Raw genomic sequence first — 25307 nt, 5'->3', positions numbered from 1 at the left:
ATGCCACTGAAGGGCTGTTCCCCGGTGTGCAGGAAGCACTGGAAGGGAGGGGAAGGAGTTGATCAATGGGGCCAGCAGTCCCGGACATGATTCCACTCCCTCCCCCAAGCACGCCCTGTCCCCACTCCTCCCCCTCCCTCCCAGTGCCTTCTGCGCACCACTGAACAGCTGTTCCCCAGCGAGCAGGAGGTGCTTGGAGGGAGGGGGAAGAGTTGATCAGCAGGGCCTGTGGACCCCCTGGACGACCCTCGCGGACCCTCAGGGGTCTGTGGACCCTAGTTTGAGAAACACTGTTTCAATAAAAATAATAATTGTTAAACACAAAGCTCTTGTTGCTTTAATGCAAAGAACCGTACACTATTTAGGCATTAAAATTGTAAAATACAAATACGCTGAACTCAAATTCCATCCCTCACCTTTTGTGTCTGATTGAATCTCAGCTATGAGTTAACAGGACAATGATGGCTAGTGTTAAATATTTGACTTCCTTTGCTTTTTTGCTTTCAAGTATAGTCATTTGCTGGTAGCGGAAGACAGGTTCTCACAAGGCGAGGAAATGTGGCATTTCTGAAGTAACAACAGGGTAAATGTTCAGAGATGTATGTGTGTTCATTGATCACCAAGGGACTGATGCTGTGAGGAAGAGCAAGGACTGTTAAACATGAAAGGAATTTTTCACTTGACAGTTGTGCTTCACTGCCGATGTACGTGCCAGACAGTGACTGAGAAGGTCACTACCTGTATTGATAGCTGCGCTTTCTTAAAAATAAACTATGCTGCGTATGACACACCATAATTATTTCCACAGCAACTATTTTTCATTCTGAATTGTGTAGGGTATTTAGAAGGGAGGTTTAAAGGGCTGCCTGGAAGAGCACAGTCATATGATAAATGATTAGAAATAGCATACATATTTTATATGAACTAACTGGGATGGTTCACGCTTATATGAATCCATGATGATAAATCATCACCTTTATTCCACAGCCTTATATATAATGTGGACAACACTAAGCCCCTGAATGGATATCAAGCTATAATTCACTTCACTGACTCTGTTTATGTCATGAATGGCCAGTTCACAGGTCTATCAGCTTATCTGCTCCACCCACTACTTGCTAGCAGCAAATATAAACTAATAGAGAAGAGGCCAACAGCAAAATTCAGATCTGGAGCCAGTTTTTCCCAAAGCTCAAAGGGTTCAGAGCTGGGGTTTTAGTTCAGACCCATCTTTGCAAACTAAAATATATAATAATAGCTTACAGGATGTTACCCTTTTTCACAGGATTGTAAAGCTTTCCACAATCTAGATACACAGAGAAATGCAGCCAGGCAACTGACACAAAACACTGTGAAATAGAGTATGGAAGAATAATTATAACCAATGGCACCAAGGCAAATCTCTAATCATAAGGGAACCATCACCGGATCTGTAAGATGCAGTTCTGCTATCATCTACACTGGCATAGATGTACAGTAACTCCAGTAACTGGAGGAGTTAACCCAGATTTACTCTAATGCAAAACAGAACAAAACTAGTGTCTACACAAAACAAAGAGGATCTCAGTTGGTCTTATCCACAAGACCCCCTCCAGTTTCAACTACAACATATGCAATGTATATACCTTGGGAGAAGAGAGCTGAAATCACCCTTCTGGGATCTAAACCTGCATGTTTAAAAATAACCGCGTTCCCCCTCCAAAATGTTCCTTCGTTATGGAGACTGAGTTATAACCCAAGAGCTTTGCAATAACTATTCAACTGAAGGACAAACTTCAAAAGCCTCACTTTGGGTGTGGTTAGTGTCTAATCTAATTAGGTTCTGATCCTGAGCCCATCACTGTGGTATCTCCATTCAAAAGAAATAGTGCAGCCCTTCTTTAGTATTCAGCACTCCGCCCTCCAGTCCAAGCCGGAATCTAGAAATGCAACTACCGGCAGCATACAAAAATTAACAGCCCACTTGTGCATTGGTAAGTAGTTATTTCAACGGGACTATTATTATTTGCAGTACAGGACTGCCTACCCCCAGCTGAGATCTGGACCGCATTGTGCTATCACAGTAGATAGCACAGTAGATAGTCCCTGCCCTGAGAAGCTTACAGTCTAAATAGACAAGACAAAGGTACTCATGTGAGTAAGTGCTCACTAAAGGGAGAGTCAAAGCCCATTGAAAGGATCCTACTGATCACAATGGGCTTTGGATAAGGCCATAATAAAGTTTGTTGAAATTTCATGTCAGAAGAGTGAGGGTGGAAAAAACAAGCTAGTAGTGAATACATGATAGAAAAAAGTCCCCAAGAAGAAACTGCATGCTTAGTCACCCCAAAACATCTTGGGTCAAATACTGTTTGCTTAATAGGCTTCAGCATCCCCCATTAATCCTTATCTGGTAAGGTGAGCCAACAGGAAAATGGGACGGCAGGGTGCGGGGTTCATGACAGTTGTGTCCAATCTTTTTTTATGTCATGGGGTTAAAAAAAATAATCCTTTTTTTGAACAGCTCTATTTGGTGGTCAAAAAACTTGCAACAATTTAATAGATGCTCTTCTTTATTTCCAAAATACCGCTCTTCTTTATACTGCTGTAATGCTGGAAAGGCTCTGTTAAACCAATGGAGTCAAGCCAACGTTTCCCTGGTGTAACTGAGATCAAAATTGGACCCATTGTTTGTTTAAAACTCTGTGTTCCTCATGCTAATAGCTTAAACAAACACTCCTCAAAAGGCTCAAACAGCTTGTCTTTATCAACTGATCTAAATGTCAAACACTATTTGCTTAAATTTGTATAGGATTTCCATATTTGTCTGCTTGATTAATGATTCAGTCATCAACAGCTGCAAAACACAAGGTTTTCTGAGAGTTTTTTGGGGAGGAAGAGTGGGATTCATTCTCTTCTCCTTCAGCAGGTATTTGCATGCTGGCAGGTGCACTGATTCTGTGTGAGAAAGGAAAGAAAGAGTCAAAACGAAGCGTATTCATCACTGTTAATAAGACTGTTAATGCAGAGATGGGAACTGTGGTCTAGGCATGCCATGCAAGGGTGGTGGAGGGGGTTTGCAGATCTAGTTTCTATTTCACTCTTTGCTACTGACTTGCTTTGTGGCTTTAGCCAAGTCACTTCACTTTTCTGTGTGTCTGTTCTTCCTTTCACCTTTTGTATGTCTTGTCTCTTTTTAGACTATAAGCTTTTCAGGACAGGGATGGTCTCCTACTATATATTTGTATAGTACCTAGTACAATATAGTCTCAATCTTGATTGAGGCTTCTAGGGGCTGCTGTAATATGTTGATTTCAATTACAACACAGAATACAAAGTGTATATTGCTCATTTTATACTTATTTTTTATTACAAATATTTGCACTCTAATAAACAAAAAAAATCGTATTTTTCAATTCACCTCATACAAGTACTGTAGTGCAATCTCGTTATTATGAAAGTGCAACTTACAAATGTAGAATTATGTACAAAAATAACTGCATTGAAAAATAAAACAATGTAAAACTTTAGAACCTACAAGTCCACTCAGTCCTACTTCAGCCAATCGCTCAGACAAACAAACTTGGTTACAATTTGCAGGAGATGCTGCTTCCCGCTTCTTGTTTACAATGTCACCTGAAAGTGAGAACAGGCATTTGCATGGCACTGTTGTAGTCGGTGTTGCAAGATATTTATGTGCCAGATGCGCTAAAGATTCATATGTCCCTTCATCTTCAACCACCATTCCATATGACATGCGTCCATGCTGATGATGGGTTCTGCTTGATAAGTTGGATGAGAAGCAATAGGCTAAAATTGCAGCAAGGAAGGTTTAGGTTGGACAGAGATTGCACTACAGTACTTGTATGAGGTGAATTGAAAAATACTATTTCTTTTGTTTATCATTTTTACAGTGCAAATATTTGTAATAAAAATAATATATAAAGTGAGCACTGTACACTTTGTATTCTGTGTTGTAATAGAAATCGATATATTTGAAAATATAGAAATACATCTGGAAATATTGAATAAATTTCAATTGGTATTCTATTGTTTAACAGTGCGATTAATCACAATTAATTTTTTTAATCAAAATTATTTTTTTTAGTTAATTGCATGTGATAATTGAGTTTAATTGACAGCCCTAGTTTGGCTATTTGTTTGGGGGTCAAGAAAAGATGAATCATTTCTGGATACTCTTCAGTTCCTCCATGCGTTTATTATGGAGGAGGATGCTTCTCCTTGGAGCTGTAAAAGTTAACACACTTTCAGCTTGTTGTTTCTAGAAACAATTGGAATTGACATACCAGGCTGGAACAGTGGCCATCTAGGTTAGTCACTTGTCTCTGAGAGTGTTCAGTAAGTCCTGAACAAGAAAGCTGATAGAATCCCCATAAATGACAATCATAGAGTAATCCTCCCATATGAGAAATGTCTTCCAAATCTTAGGCATGAGGGTTTACATCTCTTAGAACTTATTTTATACTATCTAATAGAACTCTAACTGTTCTTCTCATCCACATAGATATTTGGCCAATACTTTAAACCAGGTGCTTAATTGTAGCTTATTTAGATTCCTAAATATGGAGTCAGGAACCTAACTTTGAGCACCTAGGTTTACAACTTTTGGCTGTCTATTTAGATTTTTAAAATTCTGCTAAGCTCACTGAGATCATAGAATCATAGAATATTAGGGTTGGAAGAGAGCTCAGGAGGTCATCTAGTCCAACCCCCTGCTCAAAGCAGGACTAACCCCAACTAAATCATCCCAGCCAGGGCTTCATCAAGCTGGGCCTTAAAAACCTCTAAGGATGTGGCAATGAGTTATGCAGATTAATTATGCATAGTGTGAAAAAAAAGTGTTCTGTTTTTATCTGTTTTAAATTTGTCTTTCTATTTTACTATCCCTTTCTGCCTGATTAATGAGAGATGGCAAGTAGAAGAGCATGATTTACCTTTTCTGTATCATACATTTATTTTCTACACTATTATCATTTTCCCTCGTACTCCTCTCCTCTCTAAATGAGATGCTCACAGCTGTTGTAAATTAGGGTAGCTCCTTTGAAGTCAGTAGAACAACATTGATTTTGACCAACTGAGATTCTGGCCCTCAGTCTTTTTGCATGGACATTCTTTCATACCCCTAATCATTTTTGTCACTTGTCTCTGGACCCTTCCTACTTCTGCTAGATCTCTTTGCAGCTGATGTGGCCAGCCCTGACCACAGCATTCAAAGCATGCCATCAAGTAATATAATCTTTTCAGTATTATTTTCTATCCCATTCGTTATAGATCCCAACTCTTTATGTAACCCTTCTGCCAGGTGGAGCCGGCAGCAACCAGGGCCGGGTTCAATACCTACGGGTTCCTTTTCAACAATACAACACATAACTGGCTCGAGCTCCCACCCAGTAACCTGGAAAATTACACACCACCCTGGGTGCCTCTGAGAGGCAATACTTCCCCACTCGCAAACACAGAATCTGAGGGTAGAAAAGAAACTTTTAATGAAAGGAGAGAAGTCACCCAACATTAATTAGGGGAAATGCCACAAGCAGGACTCATAAACATAAAACTCTGAGAAGGACATCCACCCTGAAGTGCATGGGGCAGAGTCTTCTGCCTCATGTTCCTGAGTTCTACAACCAAAAGTTCCTTTAGTGTGCCCCCCTCTGCTCCCTCACCATACCCCCGTCACAGTGATTGTCCTTGGTCAGTGAGGACCCAGGGTTCAGAAGTGCATCTGTGTGAGTTCACCTCCCACCTGGGGAAGAAGACAGCTGACTTGCTTTGCCATCCGAGCACTTGCTCTGGCTGTCTGCCTCACCAGCCACAGTTCCTCGCTGCCTGGCTGCCCTGCCAGCTGTTATTCGTCACCTCTGACCGACTGCTCGCTGCCTCCTGCTGGCCACTCCCACCGGTCACCTTCTGCTGCCATTTGCCTCTCTGCTGTGACCTCTGTGGGTCAATCCCTTAGTGATTGACAGCTCTTAGTGAGTTTTAGCTCTCAGCAGGCTGGGCAGAAACACTGTCCCACCACAACTGATTTCAGCACTTAAAATAACAAAGGCTCCTAATGGAGCCTATTTAGCTCTATCTTTGAACAGTGGGGAGGAACAGGTTAAACTAAACCAAGGACCCTTAGGGAAAGGCCACACCTCCTAGCAGAGACAATTGTCTCTCTCCCCTACCCCCTTTCCAGGGCTCTGGCATTCGAGCCCCTGGCTTAACGAGGTCCTTTCAGCTGAGAGTGGCCTCCTCATTTGGGACAGGTTAAGCACAGTTCTGTTCCCCTTTATTTACACAATAAAGACAAGAACATTGATAACACATTTCACTACCCCTGCATTCAGTACTAAAGTGATTTGTAACCCAACACCAGCGAAAGCTGATCACTTGGAGCTCCACAGCTCCTGTCTGCTAGATACCTACACAGAGCAGGTGTGTTCATGTAAATACAGTTTGCTCCATTCAGACCCTGCTTACATTTGTTACAGCCTGGCTGCTATGCCTTGATGAAATGCTATTACTGAGCTGTCCAAGAAGGGAACACTTTATTTCAACATGTCAAATTTCCTTTGCACAAATATTCCGTGAATTGAACATGTGTTTGTGACATTCTGAAAGGGGCTATTACTTTACCTGTATCAGAGGGGCAGCCGTGTCAGTCTGTATCCACAAAAACAATGAACATGCAAAAAGCATCTGAAGAAGTGGGTTTTTTACACATGAAAGCTTATGCCCAAATAAATCTGCTAGTCTTTAAGGTGCCACTAGATGCTCGTTGTTTTTACTTTACCTGTGGAACTTTAAATAAAAAGGACTACATCATAATGCTTTTTGAAAGCAAACATACTCCTAATAATAGTGATTTCCCCCCTCCCCCACCCTTTGGTAAATTCAAGTGATTTTTTTAAGGGAGGAGCTTCATGCAAAAGTTCTGACTTTCACTGGTATTTATCTGCATTATCCGCATTCCTTCTCCTGAAGTGTTTCTCCCCTCTCCTGCCCATAAAGTTATTCAGGTTCTGTAAAAAGAAGAACAGGAGGACTTGTGGCACCTTAGAGACTAACAAATTTATAAGAGCATAAGCTTTCGTGGACTACAGCCCACTTCTTCGGATGCATATAGAATGGAACATATATTGAGGAGATATATATACACACATACAGAGAGCATAAATAGGTGGGAGTTGTCTTACCACCTCTGAGAGGCCAATTAATTAAGAGAAAAAAAAAAACTTTTGAAGTGATAATCAAGCTAGCCGAGTACAGACAGACAGTTAGATAACAAGTGTGAGAGATTCAATGTTTGTAATGGCTCAACCATTCCCAGTCCTTATTTAAACCGGAGTTGATTGTGTCTAGTTTGCATATCAATTCTAGCTCAGCAGTTTCTCGTTGGAGTCTGTTTTTGAAGTTTTTCTGTTGTAATATAGCCACCCGCAGGTCTGTCACTGAATGACCAGACAGGTTAAAGTGTTCTCCCACTGGTTTTTGAGTATTTTGATTCCTGATGTCAGATTTGTGTCCATTAATTCTTTTGCGTAGAGACTGTCCGGTTTGGCCAATGTACATGGCAGAGGGGCATTGCTGGCACATGATGGCATATATCACATTGGTAGATGTGCAGGTGAACGAGCCCCTGATGGTATGGCTGATGTGATTAGGTCCTATGATGATGTCACTGGAATAGATATGTGGACAGAGTTGACATCGGGGTTTGTTACAAGGATAGGTTCCTGGGTTAGTGGTTTTGTTCAGTGATGTGTGGTTGCTGGTGAGTATTTGCTTTAGGTTGGGGGGTTGTCTGTAAGCGAGGACAGGTCTGTCTCCCAAGTCCTCCTGTTCTTCTTTTTGCGGATACAGACTAACACGGCTGCTACTCTGAAACCTTTCATTATGCAAGGCACTGCATTTAGCCGTATGGAGTGGAAATCCATCAACCTCATGAAAAAACTCGTACAGATACAGACAGACATCATCTTCCTTTCCAAATGCAAGCAGATGGACATCATACCAAAAGGACTAAAGGTAAAAAATCCATTACAATCTACATATCACACAGACTATGCTGAGAGACTGTGTCACACACTCTCAAAGAAACTGCGAAATCACCTGATCAGCATCCTATACAGCAAACAGGGAAAGATTAAGAATGAGCTCTCAGAACTGGATACTCTCATAAGAAACCAACCTTCCACACAAACTTCCTCATGGATAGACTTTACAAAAACTAGACAAGCCATTTACAAGACAAACTTTGCCTCTCTACAAAGGAAAAAGGACACTAAACTATCTAAACTGCTACATGCCACAAGCAGCCACAACAGTAGTTCCCTTAACCCACCCAGCAATATTGTTAATCTTTCCAGCTATACTCTTAGCCCAGCAGAAGAGTCTGTCCTATCTCGGGGCCTCTCCTTTTGTCCCTCCAGACCCATGAATATGATACAGTTCTGCGGTGACCTAGAATCCTACTTTCGACGTCTCCGACTCAAAGAATATTTCCAACATACCTCTGAACAGCATACTAACCCACAGAATCCTCCCTACCAGCACTCCAAAAAAAAGGATTCTGGGTGGACTCCTCCGGACGGTCGAAACAACAGACTGGATTTCTACATAGAGTGCTTCCGTCGACGTGCAAAGGCTGAAATTGTGGAAAAGCAACATCACTTGCCACATAACCTCAGCCATGCAGAACACAACGCCATCTACAGCCTCAGAAACAACCCTGACATCATAATCAAAAAGGCTGACAAAGGAGGTGCTGTCGTCATCATGAATAAATTGGAATATGACCAGGAGGCTGCTAGACAGCTCTCTAACACCACATTCTACAGGCCATTATCCTCTGATCCCACTGAGGATTACCTAAAGAAACTACACCATCTGCTAAAAAAACTCCCTGACAAAGCACAGGAACAAATCTGTACAGACACATGCCTAGAACCCCGACCAGGGGTATTCTATTTGCTACCCAAGATCCATAAACCTGGATATCCTGGACGCCCCATCATCTCAGGCATTGGCACCCTAACATCAGGCTTGTCTGGTTATGTAGACTCTCTCCTCAGACCCTACGCTACCAGCACTTCCAGCTATCTTCGAGACACCACTGACTTCCTGAGGAAACTACAATCCATCGGTGATCTTCCAGAAAACACCATCCTGGCCACTATGGACGTAGAAGCCCTCTACACCAATATTCCACACAAAGATGGACTACAAGCTATCAGGAACAGTATCCCTGATAATGTCACAGCTAACCTGGTGGCTGAACTTTGTGATTTTGTCCTCACCCACAACTATTTCACATTTGGGGACAATATATACCTTCAAGTCAGCGGCACTGCTATGGGTACCCGCATGGCCCCACAATATGCCAACATTTTTATGGCTGACTTAGAACAACGCTTCCTTAGCTCTCGTCCCCTAACGCCCCTACTCTACTTGCGCTACATTGATGACATCTTCATCATCTGGACCCATGGAAAAGAAGCCCTTGAGGAATTTCACCATGATTTCAATAATTTCCATCCCACCATCAACCTCAGCCTAGATCAATCCACACAAGCGGTCCATTTCCTGGACACTACTGTGCTAATAAGCGATGGTCACATAAATACCACCCTATACCGGAAACCTACTGACCGCTACACTTACCTACATGCCTCCAGCTTCCATCCAGGACACACCACACGATCCATTGTCTACAGCCAAGCTCTAAGATATAACCGCATTTGCTCCAATCCCTCGGATAGAGACAAGCACCTACAAGATCTCTATCAAGCATTCTTAAAACTACAATACCCACCTGCTGAAGTGAAAAAACAGATTGACAGAGCCAGACGAGTACCCAGAAGTCACCTCCTACAAGACAGGCCCAACAAAGAAAATAACAGAACACCACTAGCTGTCACCTTCAGCCCCCAACTAAAACCTCTCCAGCGCATCATCAGAGATCTACAACCTATCCTGAAAGATGATCCTTTACTCTCACAGATCTTGGGAGACAGACCTGTCCTCGCTTACAGACAACCCCCCAACCTAAAGCAAATACTCACCAGCAACCACACATCACTGAACAAAACCACTAACCCAGGAACCTATCCTTGTAACAAACCCCGATGTCAACTCTGTCCACATATCTAGTCCAGTGACATCATCATAGGACCTAATCACATCAGCCATACCATCAGGGGCTCGTTCACCTGCACATCTACCAATGTGATATATGCCATCATGTGCCAGCAATGCCCCTCTGCCATGTACATTGGCCAAACCGGACAGTCTCTACGCAAAAGAATTAATGGACACAAATCTGACATCAGGAATCAAAATACTCAAAAACCAGTGGGAGAACACTTTAACCTGTCTGGTCATTCAGTGACAGACCTGCGGGTGGCTATATTACAACAGAAAAACTTCAAAAACAGACTCCAACGAGAAACTGCTGAGCTAGAATTGATATGCAAACTAGACACAATCAACTCCGGTTTAAATAAGGACTGGGAATGGTTGAGCCATTACAAACATTGAATCTCTCACACTTGTTATCTAACTGTCTGTCTGTACTCGGCTAGCTTGATTATCACTTCAAAAGTTTTTTTTTCTCTTAATTAATTGGCCTCTCAGAGGTGGTAAGACAACTCCCACCTATTTATGCTCTCTGTATGTGTGTATATATATCTCCTCAATATATGTTCCATTCTATATGCATCCGAAGAAGTGGGCTGTAGTCCACGAAAGCTTATGCTCTAATAAATTTGTTAGTCTCTAAGGTGCCACAAGTCCTCCTGTTCTTCTTTTTGCGGATACAGACTAACACGGCTGCTACTCTGAAACCTTTCAGGTTCTGTAGTTAGCACTTTATTTCCTCTGGATCTGACTTGATTTCCTCAACAGTAACTGTTCTGTGGTAGCTGATAGTAGTTGATAACCTTTAGAAACCTACAAATCTTTATACTCTTGGCACAAAGAGAACAAAACCTTGTAGCAGTACATGGCTTACAGTGGGTGTGGCTTTCAGAATCTGTGCATGGAACAGTTTCTTTACCTATAAATTCACATTACCAGGCAACGGGTTATTGCAGAGGAGTTAACATACAATGTTATATGGTGCAGCTTGTCTTAAACAACCACACAACACGTAATGTGGCTTAAAGGTGGAGCAATGTTGCATGCAGTGCATTTGGAGACAAGTTACTTATTGCAGTAGCAACCCATTGTGCTAGGTGCTAGGTCAGCCTCTTAAGACAAAGCCTTTCCTAATTAGAGTGATCTGTTTCACTTTCACTGCATTCACTTTATTGTTACAGAGGGTGGCATACAAGATATATTTCTAATGCTGTGTACAATACTTAGCACTTTCCATCCAAGCATCTCTGTCTTCTGCAAACAGCTAATTAACCACCACCCAGCACTACCCACCAGGAAGTAAGAAAGTCATACTTCCTCATTTTACAGACCAGGAAACTGAGGCACAGTGAGTCTTAAATGACCTGGTCAAGACCACACAGCCAATTTGTGAAAGGGCTGAAATCTAAATTTCTTGACTCTCAGTCTGGTGCTTTAATCACTGGCCTTGCTGCTGCTCTGAGACCTAGATCCTGCAAACACACACATGCTTAACTTTACGCATATGAATAGTCCTATTGACCTCAATGGGAATACTCTTGGGCTTCAAGATAAACACAAGCATAGAGTCAAAGAAATTGTAGGACTGAAAGGAACTTTGAGAGGTCTTCTAATCAAGGCAGGACTAAGTATTATCTAGACCATTCCAGACAGGTGTTTGTCTAACCTGCTCTTAAAAAACTCCAATGATGGAGATTCCACAACCTCCCTAGGCAATTTGTTCCAGTGTTTAACTAACCTGACAGTTGGGAAGTTTTTCCTACTGTCCAACCTAAACCGCCCTTGCTGCAATTTTAGCCTATTGCTTCTCGTCCTATCCTCAGGTAACAACCTTTTATGTACTTGAAAACTGTTATCATGTCTCCCCTCAGTCTTCTCTTCTCCAGACTAAACAAACCCAGTTTTTTTAATCTTCCTTCACAGGTCATGTTTTCTAGACCTTTAATCATTTTTGTTGCTCTTCTCTGGTCTTTGTCCAATTTGTCCACATCTTTTCTGAAATGTGGCGCCCAGAACTGGACACAATACTCCAGCTGAGGCCTAATCAGTGCAGAGTAGAGTGGAAGAATTACTTCTTGTGTCTGGCTCACAACACTCCTGCTAATACATCCCAGAATGATGTTCGCTTTTTTTAAAACAGTGTCACACAGTTGACTCATATTTAGCTTGTGATCCACTATGGCCCCCAAATCTCTTTCTGCAGTGCTGTGCTGGATTGGAGTCTATGGGCTTGGTCCTGTCAAGTGCTTCCACGAGATGCTGAGTGTCCTTACATGAATTAGCACATATACCCTCCTTCAATAAGAATCCCCATCTCCTTTGGATAAGAAGGGGAAACCATAACAGGAGTGAGGAGTGTTTACCAGCGGGACGAGATGAAGATACAACAAGGCTGTTACAAAATGACTACTTTAGGACTGCTTTGGTCTGATACATTTAAAGGGCCAGTCCTAAATTATCATACCACATATGTAGTAGCTGTAAATGGGCAGTCCTACAGTTGGCAGTAGGGACAGAGGAAGGTGCTCCCAGGGAAGTAACTTTTTCTGCATGTTGAATATCACCAGTGTAGCACCTGGCAATTATCACATACACGTGCAGACCTGAAAGTCTGAGAAGACAGCACCTAGTGGTATAACACAAAAGTGAAGCTTTCAAAGGCCTTGGCTACACTTACCCGGTAGTTCAGCGGCGAGCGATCGAACTTCTGGGTTCGACTTATCGCGTCTAGTCTGGACGCGATAAGTCGAACCCGGAAGTGCTCGCCGTCGACTGCGGTATTCCAGCTCGGCGAGAGGAGTACCGCGGAGTCGACGGGGGAGCCTGCCTGCCGAGTGTGGACCAAGGTAAGTTCGAACTAAGGTACTTCGAACTTCAGCTACGTTATTCACGTAGCTGAAGTTCCGTACCTTAGTTCGAATTAGGGGGTTAGTGTAGACCTGGCCAAAGAGAAGTCCATATCAGAGCCAGTATTGAGCAGCAAATATATGCTGCCTCAATAAGAGAAACCAATTTTCTGTCTCATCAAATGCCAGAAAACATTCTTCTGACATTCCCATATTTTTCAAGGGTATTAAGTCAGTGTTTTAGGCTCATATTTATCCAATTGTGAACAGGTGGTAGTTTAGACATCCACCAGGAAAGGAAAGGGAAGATTGTTTTCAACCCATATTCCATCATTTGAGCTTAAAATTAACTTTTTTTCTGAGTATTTATGCTAGAAAATGTTGACCTTATGAATGTTAGCAGAAAACAAACACAAAAGGCTCACAGACAAGGTAGAATCAAAAAAAAAATTTAATTCAAACAAATATTTATGGAAAATGATTTGGTATTTGCTGAGCTCTCATTAAGAAATAAGACTGAACCAGTTACAAACATCCTCACAGGCTCATGGGTAAGCTATGTAGTTTCTATCATTTTCAAATGATAATCATTGCTATTATTCACACCCCAGTTACATCATTGTGCCCTATGCAACAGGAGATGGTCAACAGCAAACCCAGCCTGACCATTGCATCTGACATCCCAGTGGATGTGTCACTCAGTAAGGTCATAGTAGCCTGCTAAGAATTCATTTTCCTCTTCCTCTTGCAATTCTCTAATACTGGGCATTTGCCCATCTCACAGCCAGGGGCAGCTCCAGACACCAGCGCAGCAAGTGCAAGACTGGGGTGGCAAGCCGCAGGGGGAGGCCTGCTGGTCGCTGTGATGGCGGCAGTGAGGCAGCCTTCGTTGGCGTGCCTGCAGGTGGTCCGTCGATCCCGGTTTCGACGACAATTCAGCGGCGGGTACGCTGAAGCCGCAGGACCGGCAGATCACCCGCAGAAATGCCACCGAATCCTCGTGACCGCGGACTGCCGTGCTTGGGGCAGTAAAAAACATAGAGCCGCCCCAGCTCACAGCTTTGGAGGAATGCTTGGCCCTGCCAAGGGATAGGGCTCTGAGGTCGGTGCTCTGCATTGTCTTCAACCTCATTTGAAGACTCGAGGCCAAATCCTGTCCTGATTTGTACCCTGTGCAACCTCATTGGCTTTAATGAGATTGTGTAGGATGTAAATCAGGACCGTCTTTGGTCTTTGGTCTTGAACTTCTGATTTTATTGGTCCCGTTGAGCCTCTTCCTGTGAAAGAGCATGATATATCGCTCTATGCATTAACAATTAAGTAACAAAGTAAATAAAGTTAATGATGCTACAAGGTCACAGAATTAATAGTCCTTGGAAAGAGATACCAGTTCTGGACACCTGAGATGAACTATGGGTCCCTTAAGCACCAGTTGCTAATTCTTACCACAGCCAACACAGACAAAAAGAATAGGGTGAAACTCGATAATTAAAAATAGAGATGTTCCAAATAAGATAATGTCTTGTTTGTTTATTGCCTGGGTGGGGAGAGAGGGGCAGAACTGAAAGCAAAATAACTGGATTAAGTGCAAATTCCTCAATTCTACCTTGAATCAAATTTACCACTACTCATGAATATAGCTTTACACAGGAAAATGTCTTGCAATCGAAAGTTGTGGAATCTTGACTAGTTCACAAATTACATTTGTCTAGAAAGCCACTTACCTTACAGTCAGCTTTTTATACTTTTTTACCAGACATACACCAGCACGCTTGCAAGAATTACAACCAAGATATAGTGTCTTTAGGTGCACTGGTGGGGGTAACTGTTCCTTAACAGTAATCTGAAATGGCATTAATGGAGATGCATGAAAATGAAGGGCAATGGCTGTATAAGTAAATGAGGTACTAGGTACAGAAATTTTGCAGTGGAATTGAAAGGGGGGAAAGCCGCATTTAAAAACACCACAGTACATTTATTGTGACTTCGAATCTTTAGTCTTTAAAAATAAGTGTCTTAGCTAAGAAAATGAGTGGGCCATGAAGACATCAAGAAGACTTAAGCAGAAAATAGACTTAATTGCAAGTTCAGGGACTGATTCACCTCCTACTTGTACCTGCTTTCCCTATATCAGTTACACCACAAACCCAGGACAGGTATTACCCACTTTCTTTTGAAACACTTCCTGGGATGAATGGAAACAAAATGGTCGGGGTGTGTGTGCAGATCTCCTCTGGGGAGTAGCAATGACCTTCCTTTGTCTGGTTTTATCTGTCACTACCTACATTTCCCCATCCAGGATGCACCGGCCAACTTATTCATTACGTCACTGATGTCAGTTAATGGTTTGGCTCTCACTTGCTCTCAGTCTACAGATTTTATGGACGTAAGCCCAATTGCAGCTGTCTCTCTTTTGGACATGATTTTTCCACTACCTCCATGGTATATACCACTTTTTTGGTTATATCAACCTTGTCAATCACACCTAGCTTTTCCAATTACAAAAGCAGTTCCATAGTAGAGCTAGTACGTTTGGTAGATTTATGTGGAATAAATCTATTCAGTCACTTATTTCGATGAACTGAACCCTGTCACAACTGGGTAAATGACTGGTCTGGCAGGGAGTGACTGTTCTTGTAGTAGTAGCGGGGGTTCCTGTATGCCTTGTACCTGGGTGGTCTGGGCCTGTAGGTCAGGATAGATCAACGTCCACTAGACACTCTCCCACATCCCAAATTTCCCCCCTGCACTGCTACAAAGAGAAGCACTACAGAGCAGAGCGCCTCACTACACACTTGGTTAGGGGCCCCTGGTTGTGCTCATGATGGCTGGTTACCTCTGCCCCAGCACATAGATACCTCAGTAGCTTCATTTGGGGCCCAAAGGGCAGGGAGCAGCATTTGACTTTGCGTTTCTATTCCGTGGGGGGTGGGTAAATAAAATAGCTGCCCTGCTCATATTTATTTATTTATTGCATTTGGTTCTGCTGGATTGAGTATGATGCTCCTCCCCCTGATATTTTTTCAATAAATATGTGCCCTGCACACCCCATCCCCTACTTCCCCATGGAAGCTGGTTGGCTCATTTCTAGACCCACAGACAATGCATCCAGGAGAGAGAACACAATGGAATCAGGAGACAGAGAGCTGTTAATGAAAGAAGAGCACATTTTGAATAAAAAGCTCCATTGCTGTTATCACGCAGGGAATTAGAAATGTTTGGAATCGACACCACCACCAGGTGGGATTTTAAGACAAAGTCAGCAGAATCCTTCAAGAAGCAATTACACGCTGCCCTGGAGAAAAATAGCATATTTGAAGACCCAGGCCTCAAGGGGATATTTTCTCTTACGATATTTTGTAGGATCTTGGGCTCTGAGAAAAGATAATTGAAATGATAGAATGCCCAGAGATGTTAACATTTGATCTGAACACTACAGCTGTACCTTTCAGCTCTTAGGTTCATAATGCCCTTGCCCTTTGCATCTCACTCACTTGTCTTCACACCGAATTTCATCGAGTTGTTTGAGTCCAAGGAAAAGTAAACAAAATCAAATGAAATGGGATGGCCCTGCCAATATCAGAGTGTAACTGTGGGTAAGTCTACACTGCAGCTGGGCAGACAGACATGAGCTAATGCTGCTCTAAAAATAGCAGTGTGGACATATGCAGCGACATGACCTAGCCACCCAGGTACTGACGTAGCGGGACAGGTGGCCTTGAACTCGGGCAGCTAGCCTATGCCACTGCCCATGCCACACTGCTATTTTTAGCATGCTAACTTGAGCAATGCTAGCATGTGTCTGGCTGCCTGGGCTGTGAGTAGGGTGACCAGATGTCCTGATTTTATAGGGACAGTCCTGATTTTTGGGTCTTTTTCTTATATAGGCTCCTATTACCCCCCACCCCCATCCTGATTTTTCACACTTGCTGTCTGGTCACCCTAGCTGTGAGGCACGGTCCCAGCTGCAGCATAGACATAACCTGTATGAAGTAATGCAGGGATTGGCAACCTTTGGCCCGCGGCCCGCCAGGGAAATCTACTGGCAGGCCGGGATGGTTTGTTTACCTGCAGCTTCCGCAGATTCGGCCGATCGCGGCTCCCACTGGCTGCGGTTTGCCGTTCCAGGCTAATGGGGGCTGTGGGAAGCGGAGGCCAGCACATCCCTCAGCCCACGCCACTTCCCGCAGCCCCCATTGGCCTGGAACGGCGAACCGCAGCCAGTGGGAGCCACGATCGGCTGAACCTGCAGACGCTGCAGGTAAACAAACCGTCCTGGCCCGCCAGCGGATTTCCCTGACAGGCCGTGTGCCAAAGGTTGCCGATCCCTGACAGGTACCTATGGAAGAAATTCACACCAGTGCAGCATGCCTTTTGGCAGCTCTGTATCCTGTACTAGGTCCAGTTCAAGGTTGTGGCCCTAGTCGTCAAAGCCTGTAGTGGAGTTGGATCAGGTTACCCAGGTACTGCAACATCATCCATGACACCCTGAGCTTACTGTGCTCATTGTGGACATGGATTCTGAACCCATCTCTAGACAAGGCCTATCTAGAGCTGTAGGTAGGTAATTTTCAGCACTGTGACAGAAACTGCGGAATGCCATGCTCGAAAAGATCAACCACTAGACACCGCCCAGACTGTCTTCCAGTCTAGTGCAAACCCCACATTTTAGCATGCTTGGAGGACTGCAGACAGGGCCCCACCTACTACTGGGTCTTCTGGGGTGGGATTTATGCCCTTGCTTTGCAAACCACCCATGGCTATGTAGGTTTTCACAGTGTCACTGTGCTGCATACCATGGCCACTACGAATGGGGCTTGAACTCTGGGCCTCCTGCTCCAAAAACCAGACCATCCCATCCCACTTGAGACTCTCCAGAGAATCACAGTGAACTGTTAGCGGTATTGGGCCCATGACACCCAGTTGAACAGTTCTGATTTCATCCAACCTAACAAAACCTTTAACATGAGTCCATTCATCACACGTGGTCAATGCTGACAGGCTGAGGCGGGGCCAGATGGCAAAATTCCATTAGATGTCTGTTCACCCCAGCGAGCTGAAGATCTTCTTTTCTAATAAGCAAACTAATTACATTAATAGACCCCTTGGTGCTGGATTTATGGCTTTCTACATTTAAAAAGAACAAGATCAAGTGGGGGGAGGGGAAGACTCTGTAATTTCTGCTAGAGAAATCGGCAATTGCCCCATTACCTTGCTATTGGGCTTGTTGAACTGACAAGTGGTTTCTTAAATAGCTGTTAGCTTTTAAAATCTCGCTTAGAAATGATTTCCCTATAAATGCACACAGCTCCAAAGGTCAGGCCAGAGCCTTTGTAGGATAAGCTTCAAGAGACGCATAAAACTCCTATTCGACATAGAGACAGAGGCAATTGAAAAAGCGAAGACTGGGAAGGTTAAAGGCTAATTACTAAAAGGAATCTGGCCTGCAGACCTAAGGTCTTTTAAGCAGGAGCACAGTAAAATGTGAGTTGTGGGATTAATTGGGTGAAAGACATTGTCACCTTGACATTCACGAAGCCATTTAGCAAAATGTACTGTCCGCTGATATACTGTAGAAAGTGCATTTGAACTATGGAGGTAAGATATCTCTCTTCACAAAGACTGGGTCTCTGCTTTAATTGTTGATAGATATAAAAATTAAAACCTTCAAGTAAAGAGAGTGCCTGAAAGTGGGGTTTTTTTTTTAAGTTTAGAAATGTCTCTTCCACTTAGAATGAAAAACTGTATGTCCTAAGGAGAAAATATTAAAGTGCCTGACTGCACCACAATGAATAGTGAAGAGCATGCAAGTTATAGGCCCTGATTCAGCAAAACATTTAAGTAAGGGCTTAACTTTAAGCATGTGCTTAAGTGCTTTCTGAATCAGGGCCTTAGAGAGAACTTATGGTGCTAGTATGAATCTAATGAACAGCTTCCTGTATTTCTAATACCAAATCAGAGACTACTGCTATGTTACTTTGGGCAAGTCACTTTACCCCTGCCTCAGTTTCCCCAGCTGTAAGAGAAAGATAATGATATACAACCTGGCTTTGTAAAGCACTTTGAGAAATAAGATGAAAGACATTCTCTAGCAGCTAACTATTATCTCCCATATCCTTAATTATTTGAGTTGTGAGCCCCTGAGACGGGCTCTACTCACTTTAAATGAGAGACAATTGTGATGTTAAACATCCATTAAACTTATCATGTGAAATCCTGGCTCCATTGAAGTCAGTGGAAGTTTAGATATTGCCTTCCATGCGGTCAGGAATTGATCCGTAGAATGTTAATGGCAAATTAAATGTTTCGTTAAGTAAGACACAATTAGGGATCACTTATTCTGTCCTGAGTTTAGAGGGGGGTCAAATGTCCAATATAGGGTTTAAGTCAGATGTGGGCAAACTACGGCCTGCGGGCCACATCCAGCCTGCGGGACCGTCCTGCCTGGCCCCTGAGCTCCCGGCCAGGGAGCCTAGTCCCCGGCCCCTCCCCCACTGCCCCCCCCACAGCCACACTGCCGTGGGGGCCGCACTCTGGCCCACCGCTCCCGCTGAGCAGCGTGGGGAGTGCAGCTGGCTCTGGCCAGGTGTTGCGGCTGCGAGCTCCTGCTCCTGGTAAGGGGGCAGGGAGTGGGGGGGGTTGGGTAAGGGAGCGGGAGGTCCTGGGGGGCAGTCAGGGAGGAGGGGGCGGTTGGATGGGGCGGAGTTTCGGGGGGGGGACGGTCAGGGGATGGGGAACAGGAAGGGTTGGGAGTGGGAGTCCCGGGGGGCCTGTCAGGGGGTGGGGATGTGGATAGGGGTCAGGAGGGCAGTCAGGGATCAGGAAGCAGGGGGAGTTAGATAGGGGGATGGGATCCCAGGGGGCAGTTGGGGTGGCGGGTCCTGGGAGGGGGTGGTCGGGGATGAGGAGCAGAGGGCGGTTGGATAGGGGGTGGGAGTCCCAGGGGAGCTGTCAGGGGGCGGGGGTGTGGATAGGGGTCGGGGCAGTCAAGACAGGGAGCAGGGGGGTTGGATGGGTTGGGGGTTCTGAGGGGGGCAGTCAGGGGGCGGGAAGTGGGAGGGGGTGGATGTGGAGGGGGGCAGGCTGTTTGGGGGACGCACAGCCTTACCTACCCGGCCCTCCATACAGTTGCACAACCTCGATGTGGCCCTCAGGCCAAAAAGTTTGCCCGCCCCTGATTTAAATGCTACTTAAGTAACACACAGAGCTTATGTGAGCCGTCCACACAGAAGTGAATTTCACCTACAGTGAGGAAAAGAGAGAGGAGAAACCAGAAATTAGTTGGCATCTCACCCCAGTTCAGACTGCTCAGGATGAACATACATGTCCAGCTAATGCTATGCTAAAGATGTATGCACTGCTATGCAGGCACGGTGGGGTGAATGAAGGATGGAGCAGCAGTCCTATTTTACCTGTACTTTGCATTTCCTTCTCTTTTGTGGGAGTAATAGCTTTACTCTTAAATACAACAGGACCCTGAAACTTAGTTGCCTGAGTCCTATTGAGTTTTGAAGCTGCAAAGTTTCTCTCTACATACCACTTATAGGACCTATACTTGAATTTGTTTGATATATAGAGATTTTGTAAATATGTTGTTGTGTTTATTATTGTGGTTATACATTTCTATTGGGTTTTAATTTGATCTACCAAGGAATAAATATTTCTTTGTATTTAAATATATGCTACAAGGTATTAAGACTACATTATTGAAGAAATTAAATAACAATATATTTAAAATGCTCAGAGCTTAATGTTTTAAGTCATTTTGGTGGTGTTTTAATTTTAATAAAACACAAAATAATGTGTGACAAGCTACTCATGCAGTATTTCCAACATGGAGGAAACTGGGAGGTAAAACAAAACAAAACAAAACAAAACAAACACTACAAACAACAACGCTCTTTTCTTATAAGATCATCAGCCTAATGTTCAGACAAGTTTGGCTAAATTCAGATATTTAGATGCTTATCCAAATTGAACCATCATTTTTTTTCCGATTCACCCAACACTAGTAATTCTGGGTCCAGAGTAGCCCCTTTGAAGTCAATCAGATAGGATCACAGGATTAGAAGAAAAGTTGCTAAAGCTAAAAAGCAAGAGTGTTCTATTGACGTTGAGTAGACTCAACAAGAATCCACTAACCTCTTATTCAATCTCTCTCATTCCGAAGACTGGTTTACATATCTGAAAAGTACAGTGATCGAAGGCGAGATTTTTTGGTTGACAAAGCATAACTCGTATTCCTTCTTTTTAGTGCTTCCTTGACATAGAAGATTTTTTTTTAAATGTTAATTTTGTGAAATGTCTCTCTTCATCATCTGGGTACATTTCATGACACACTGGGCAGAAGGTTTCCCAGTCTATGCTTTTCTCCACTTGTGAACATGATGAAAGATCACTCATAGGTTTTCAATGAAGTCACTGACAATCATTAATGCTGGAGGCAACAGCTGTTGAGAACTGATTTACCCCCTGGCTATTTAATCTCTTGGCCTCTCACAAGAATGATTGCTAGAGGAAGGTAAAGAAGCACAACTAAAATTGTATAGCTTTCAGCAGCTGTTGTTATTACTGAAAGCCAAGAATGGGTCAAAAAATGTGATGAAAGTCCTGGATTGTTATCAGCATTAGGGGTGGCCGAAGCTTACGGCTTCTCTTGGGAATAGAATTTCCTTTGTGGAATGAAACACCGTAAAGTTACTAACTCCGCGAGGGCTTAGTTGCCTGGGAGTTACAGTGAAGTGTATGTGTGTGTTGGAATTTCCAGCATTAGAAGTGTATTAAGTCAGTGTACAAAGTGATATAGGTTGTGAAAGGCGGCCCTTGTGTTTGGTAACGGGAGCCAGGACAATTGGATGGCAAGGAAAGATAACGTAAAACATTCATTAAAATAGTGAAAAAATGAGGGCCAAAGTACAGTGCAGCTGCTGTACATGTCAGTTAGGATTTCAGAGAACTCCCTGCTCTCCCTGTGAAGCTCTGATTATATTATACAGAGCAACCACACATGAGCCCCCATTCCCTCCAAGGCATTTGATTAGTTAGCCTAAGTTCCCAGCAGATAAACAGTTCCCAGAAGACACTTTTATACCTACACATTTTTCACAATATGACAGCAGAGACTTGGAGAATGAAGTATTAACATGAACTGCGCCTTCCATGGGAAAAAATAGCGTATCAAATTTGTGGTCACCTAGGATTTCGTATTGAGAATATGCTACGTACCATGGCCACGCAGAATGTCTTGGTGTCAGTGGGAACAGAATTTGCATCCCTCTCCTTCAAAAGTGCAGGCCACTAGAGCTAAAGGACAGTCTGGCCGTTTACAGTAGAGGGCCTATGATATATCATTCAGCAGTTCCGAGTCAATCCACTAGAGGGCAGTGAATCACAGACACATGCCAGTTAATGAAAATTATTTTAACTAAAAATATGCTATTAGAGATGGGCCTGAAAATTGGAGGTCTTCTGGAGATGGCTGTGTTCAGAGGTCTACAGGCAAGTTGGGAATTTTGGTGCCAACACGGCATCTAAAAAAAAATGAATGAAGAAAGGCAGGGACAAAAATGAAATTATTCTAAAACTGAAAGGGGTTTTTAAATGTTCTTCACTTACTGACAAATTTACAAATGCAAATGAAGGAACATACTAGTGTTAAAGACCCATTGTGCTCTACAAGAAATTTCATGCTCCACCTGCACTTGTTTTCACAGAAATAAAAGTTAATAGTACAATGCACTTACGCACACTCTTGTAGTGCAAACCAGCACGGTAACAACTCCCCCCACAATGTATTGTGATGATTGTTGTGATGAGTGGTTTGGTTCAGAGGCACATACAATTTTGGATGCTTAAATGCAGATGGATAGCTCATGAGAAAAATCTCCTCTCCCCACCCCTCCAAAAATTAATTCCACTCTCAAGCAAGTGCCAGAATTACAAGAGCAGGCTTTCTCATGACATTTCAACACATCTGCTTCTAGGGCAAACTGGAAATGGGAAAAGCAGAGAGATATAGAAATGAAGGAAAAGCAGTTAGGATCCTGATTCAAATTCCAGGGAAGGCCAAGGACAGTTTTTCCACCGACTCCACTGCACATTGGATCAGGTTGTCATGGCACTGCAACTGTTAGTATCCTTGGTAACTTCCTAGTGGTATCAGCATCAGCATCTGTTTCCAACGCCAAGGTTGGGTCAGGCTGCCTTCTGTCAGTGTCTTGGCTTTGGTACCTAGACGGCCGGCCATGCAAGTCTACACTAATGAATTGACATACATTAATTAAATTAATTAATGAATTAATTAAAGAGAATGTGCAGGTTCGGTGGCAAAAGAATTTTTTTCCAGAGAAAGAAGAAAGAACTTTGATCTAGTCAAGTGAGAATTTGGTTTTATTGTTTCATTCTCCAAAAACCTTCAACCCTTCCCCAAACAGCTGGGAATAAATGCAGTGGAACTGAATATAAACCAAATCGCCCTCCTGCAGAGACAGAATGATGAAAATAATAACTGGCATTTATTTAAGCACCTTTCAGCCCAAAGGCCCTTCAAGACATAGGTGTATGGATCACTTAACCTTCTGTTGAAATGCAACCACCTTTGGTGCATAGCCATTCTTTGCCATCTACAAGAATCTTGGGATGCAGGAACATCTGCTTAGAGACAAGCATGTCCTCTCCATATGGTGGCTCTGACAGCTGGCCCCCTAAATTCCTTGGTAGGGGGAGGAAGGGGATGCAGCCAGTTGAGGTACATTCCTGCTGGTTTAAGCAGTAGTATGTTCCCTTTGGCAAACCACTCACAACTGAGGGGGTATATACTGTGTCCAGCATCTGCCCTCCAGCTCCAACTTCCCAGAATTGCAGAATCCTGATTCCACAAAAAGGCCTCCATAAGATCTGCAGTACAAGGAGAAGGCAGCAGAGCGGCCACTATCCTGGTACATTTTACCACTTTCTGCTGTAAGTGCTGGAACTAGGGGGGCTGCCGCACCCCCTCCTGGCTTGACGTGGTTTCCATTATATACCAGGTTGACACTTTGGTTTAATGGCTCTCAGCACCTGCACTATAGAAATTGTTCCAGCCCGCCTGGCTGTACACAGGGAAGAGTTACATGTGGCCCATGAGTGCAGCTAGTTCCCTTAACATCCTGTCAGAACCAAGAAAGTCATCTTGCTTTATTCTGCCACCAGGAGCAGTTTCTGCCTCCGGTGGCGCTGGAACCCTGTTAATAGTGGGGGTGCTGAAAGCCAGCCCCCTTACCCCTGTCCGCACCCTCCCCAGCTGGGGCTGAGATCAGTGCTGTGGCTTGGGGAGGGGAGTCCCAGCCAGGGGTAAGGGGGCAAAGGCTGGGGGTGGGCATGGGGTCAGGAGCGGAGCTCCGGGAACAGGGTCAGCGGCTGGGAGTGGGGGGCCTGGTGCGGGGGCCTGGGAATGGGGCCAGAGAGCGGGGCCAGTGCCCCAAGAGTAAAGCCCCGGGAGCAGGACTGAGCATGGGGCCCAGGGTGCGGAGCCTTAGGTGCAGGGTCTGCAGCCGGGGAACGGGGTGCAGGGCTAGTGGCTGAGACCCCAGCCCAGTCGCAGGGCCGGTGAGCGGAGTCCCAAGCACAGGGTCCTGGGTGTGGGGCCGGGAGCAGGACCCTAGTGCGGAGCCCCAGTCACAGGGCCAGTGGCCGGGACCCAAGCCCCAGGCTAGGGAGTGGAGGCCTAGGCGCGGGGCCAGTGGCCCCGTGTAAAACCTGGGGGTGCTGCAGCAGCCCCTACACTCCCTAGTTCCCGCGCCTATGTCTGCCTCTTACTGGAGAATGATTAAAACCAAAAGTTGCTATTTCTCTTTTATTCTTTCACGGAGGCTTCTGTACTCTCCTTGAATATCTACTCTGAGCTTACTCCAGGGAGTGAAATATTCAGTGATAAATGTGGGTTTACTATTACTGTAACAACTGCTAGTAGAGCAGCAGCAAGGAAACTTATGGCCCATCGATAGTATGAAACTGACCCCATTTAAGCTCTATTGGTCCACATGGTTGGGAACTGATCATGTGTTTGTAATATTTGATCCTGTTTTCTATAATACACTAGTCTCCATCAAGCCTAAAGCATGTTTTTTTTTAATAACTGTGGAAATAATATGGTTTAGTTCCATCCGGAGGCAGGACCTACCCATGGGGTAACACAGCAATGTTAAAAATCCATGTTGTAACACAGTCACTTTCCTAGTTTAGGCAGAAAGCTTGAGGGAAGGAAACAATTGCACCTGCATGTCCAAAATTGATAGAGGAAGAATGCCAAAGGGTCAGTACATGCCACCCATGAAAAATGAGCCGCAACTTGCAAAGTAG

The 25307-nt window shown here is 44.1% G+C and overlaps 1 long non-coding RNA gene across 1 annotated transcript; it reads right to left on the bottom strand.

Moving 5' to 3' along the window:
• Window positions 1-314: 314 nt before the first annotated feature.
• Window positions 315-21364, bottom strand: LOC122174752 (uncharacterized). Its single transcript, XR_006177015.2, has 2 exons — window positions 21111-21364; window positions 315-2937 (listed from the first exon to the last, which is right to left on the bottom strand). It is a non-coding gene; the product is annotated as an uncharacterized LOC122174752 (long non-coding RNA).
• Between the last annotated feature and the right edge of the window lie 3943 nt (window positions 21365-25307).

Source organism: Chrysemys picta, chromosome 2 (genome assembly GCF_011386835.1).
Source record: "Chrysemys picta bellii isolate R12L10 chromosome 2, ASM1138683v2, whole genome shotgun sequence".
NCBI classification, from domain to species: domain Eukaryota; kingdom Metazoa; phylum Chordata; order Testudines; family Emydidae; genus Chrysemys; species Chrysemys picta.
The sequence above is the reverse complement of the archived record's forward strand: the minus strand, read 5'-3'. Positions and strand labels throughout refer to the sequence as shown.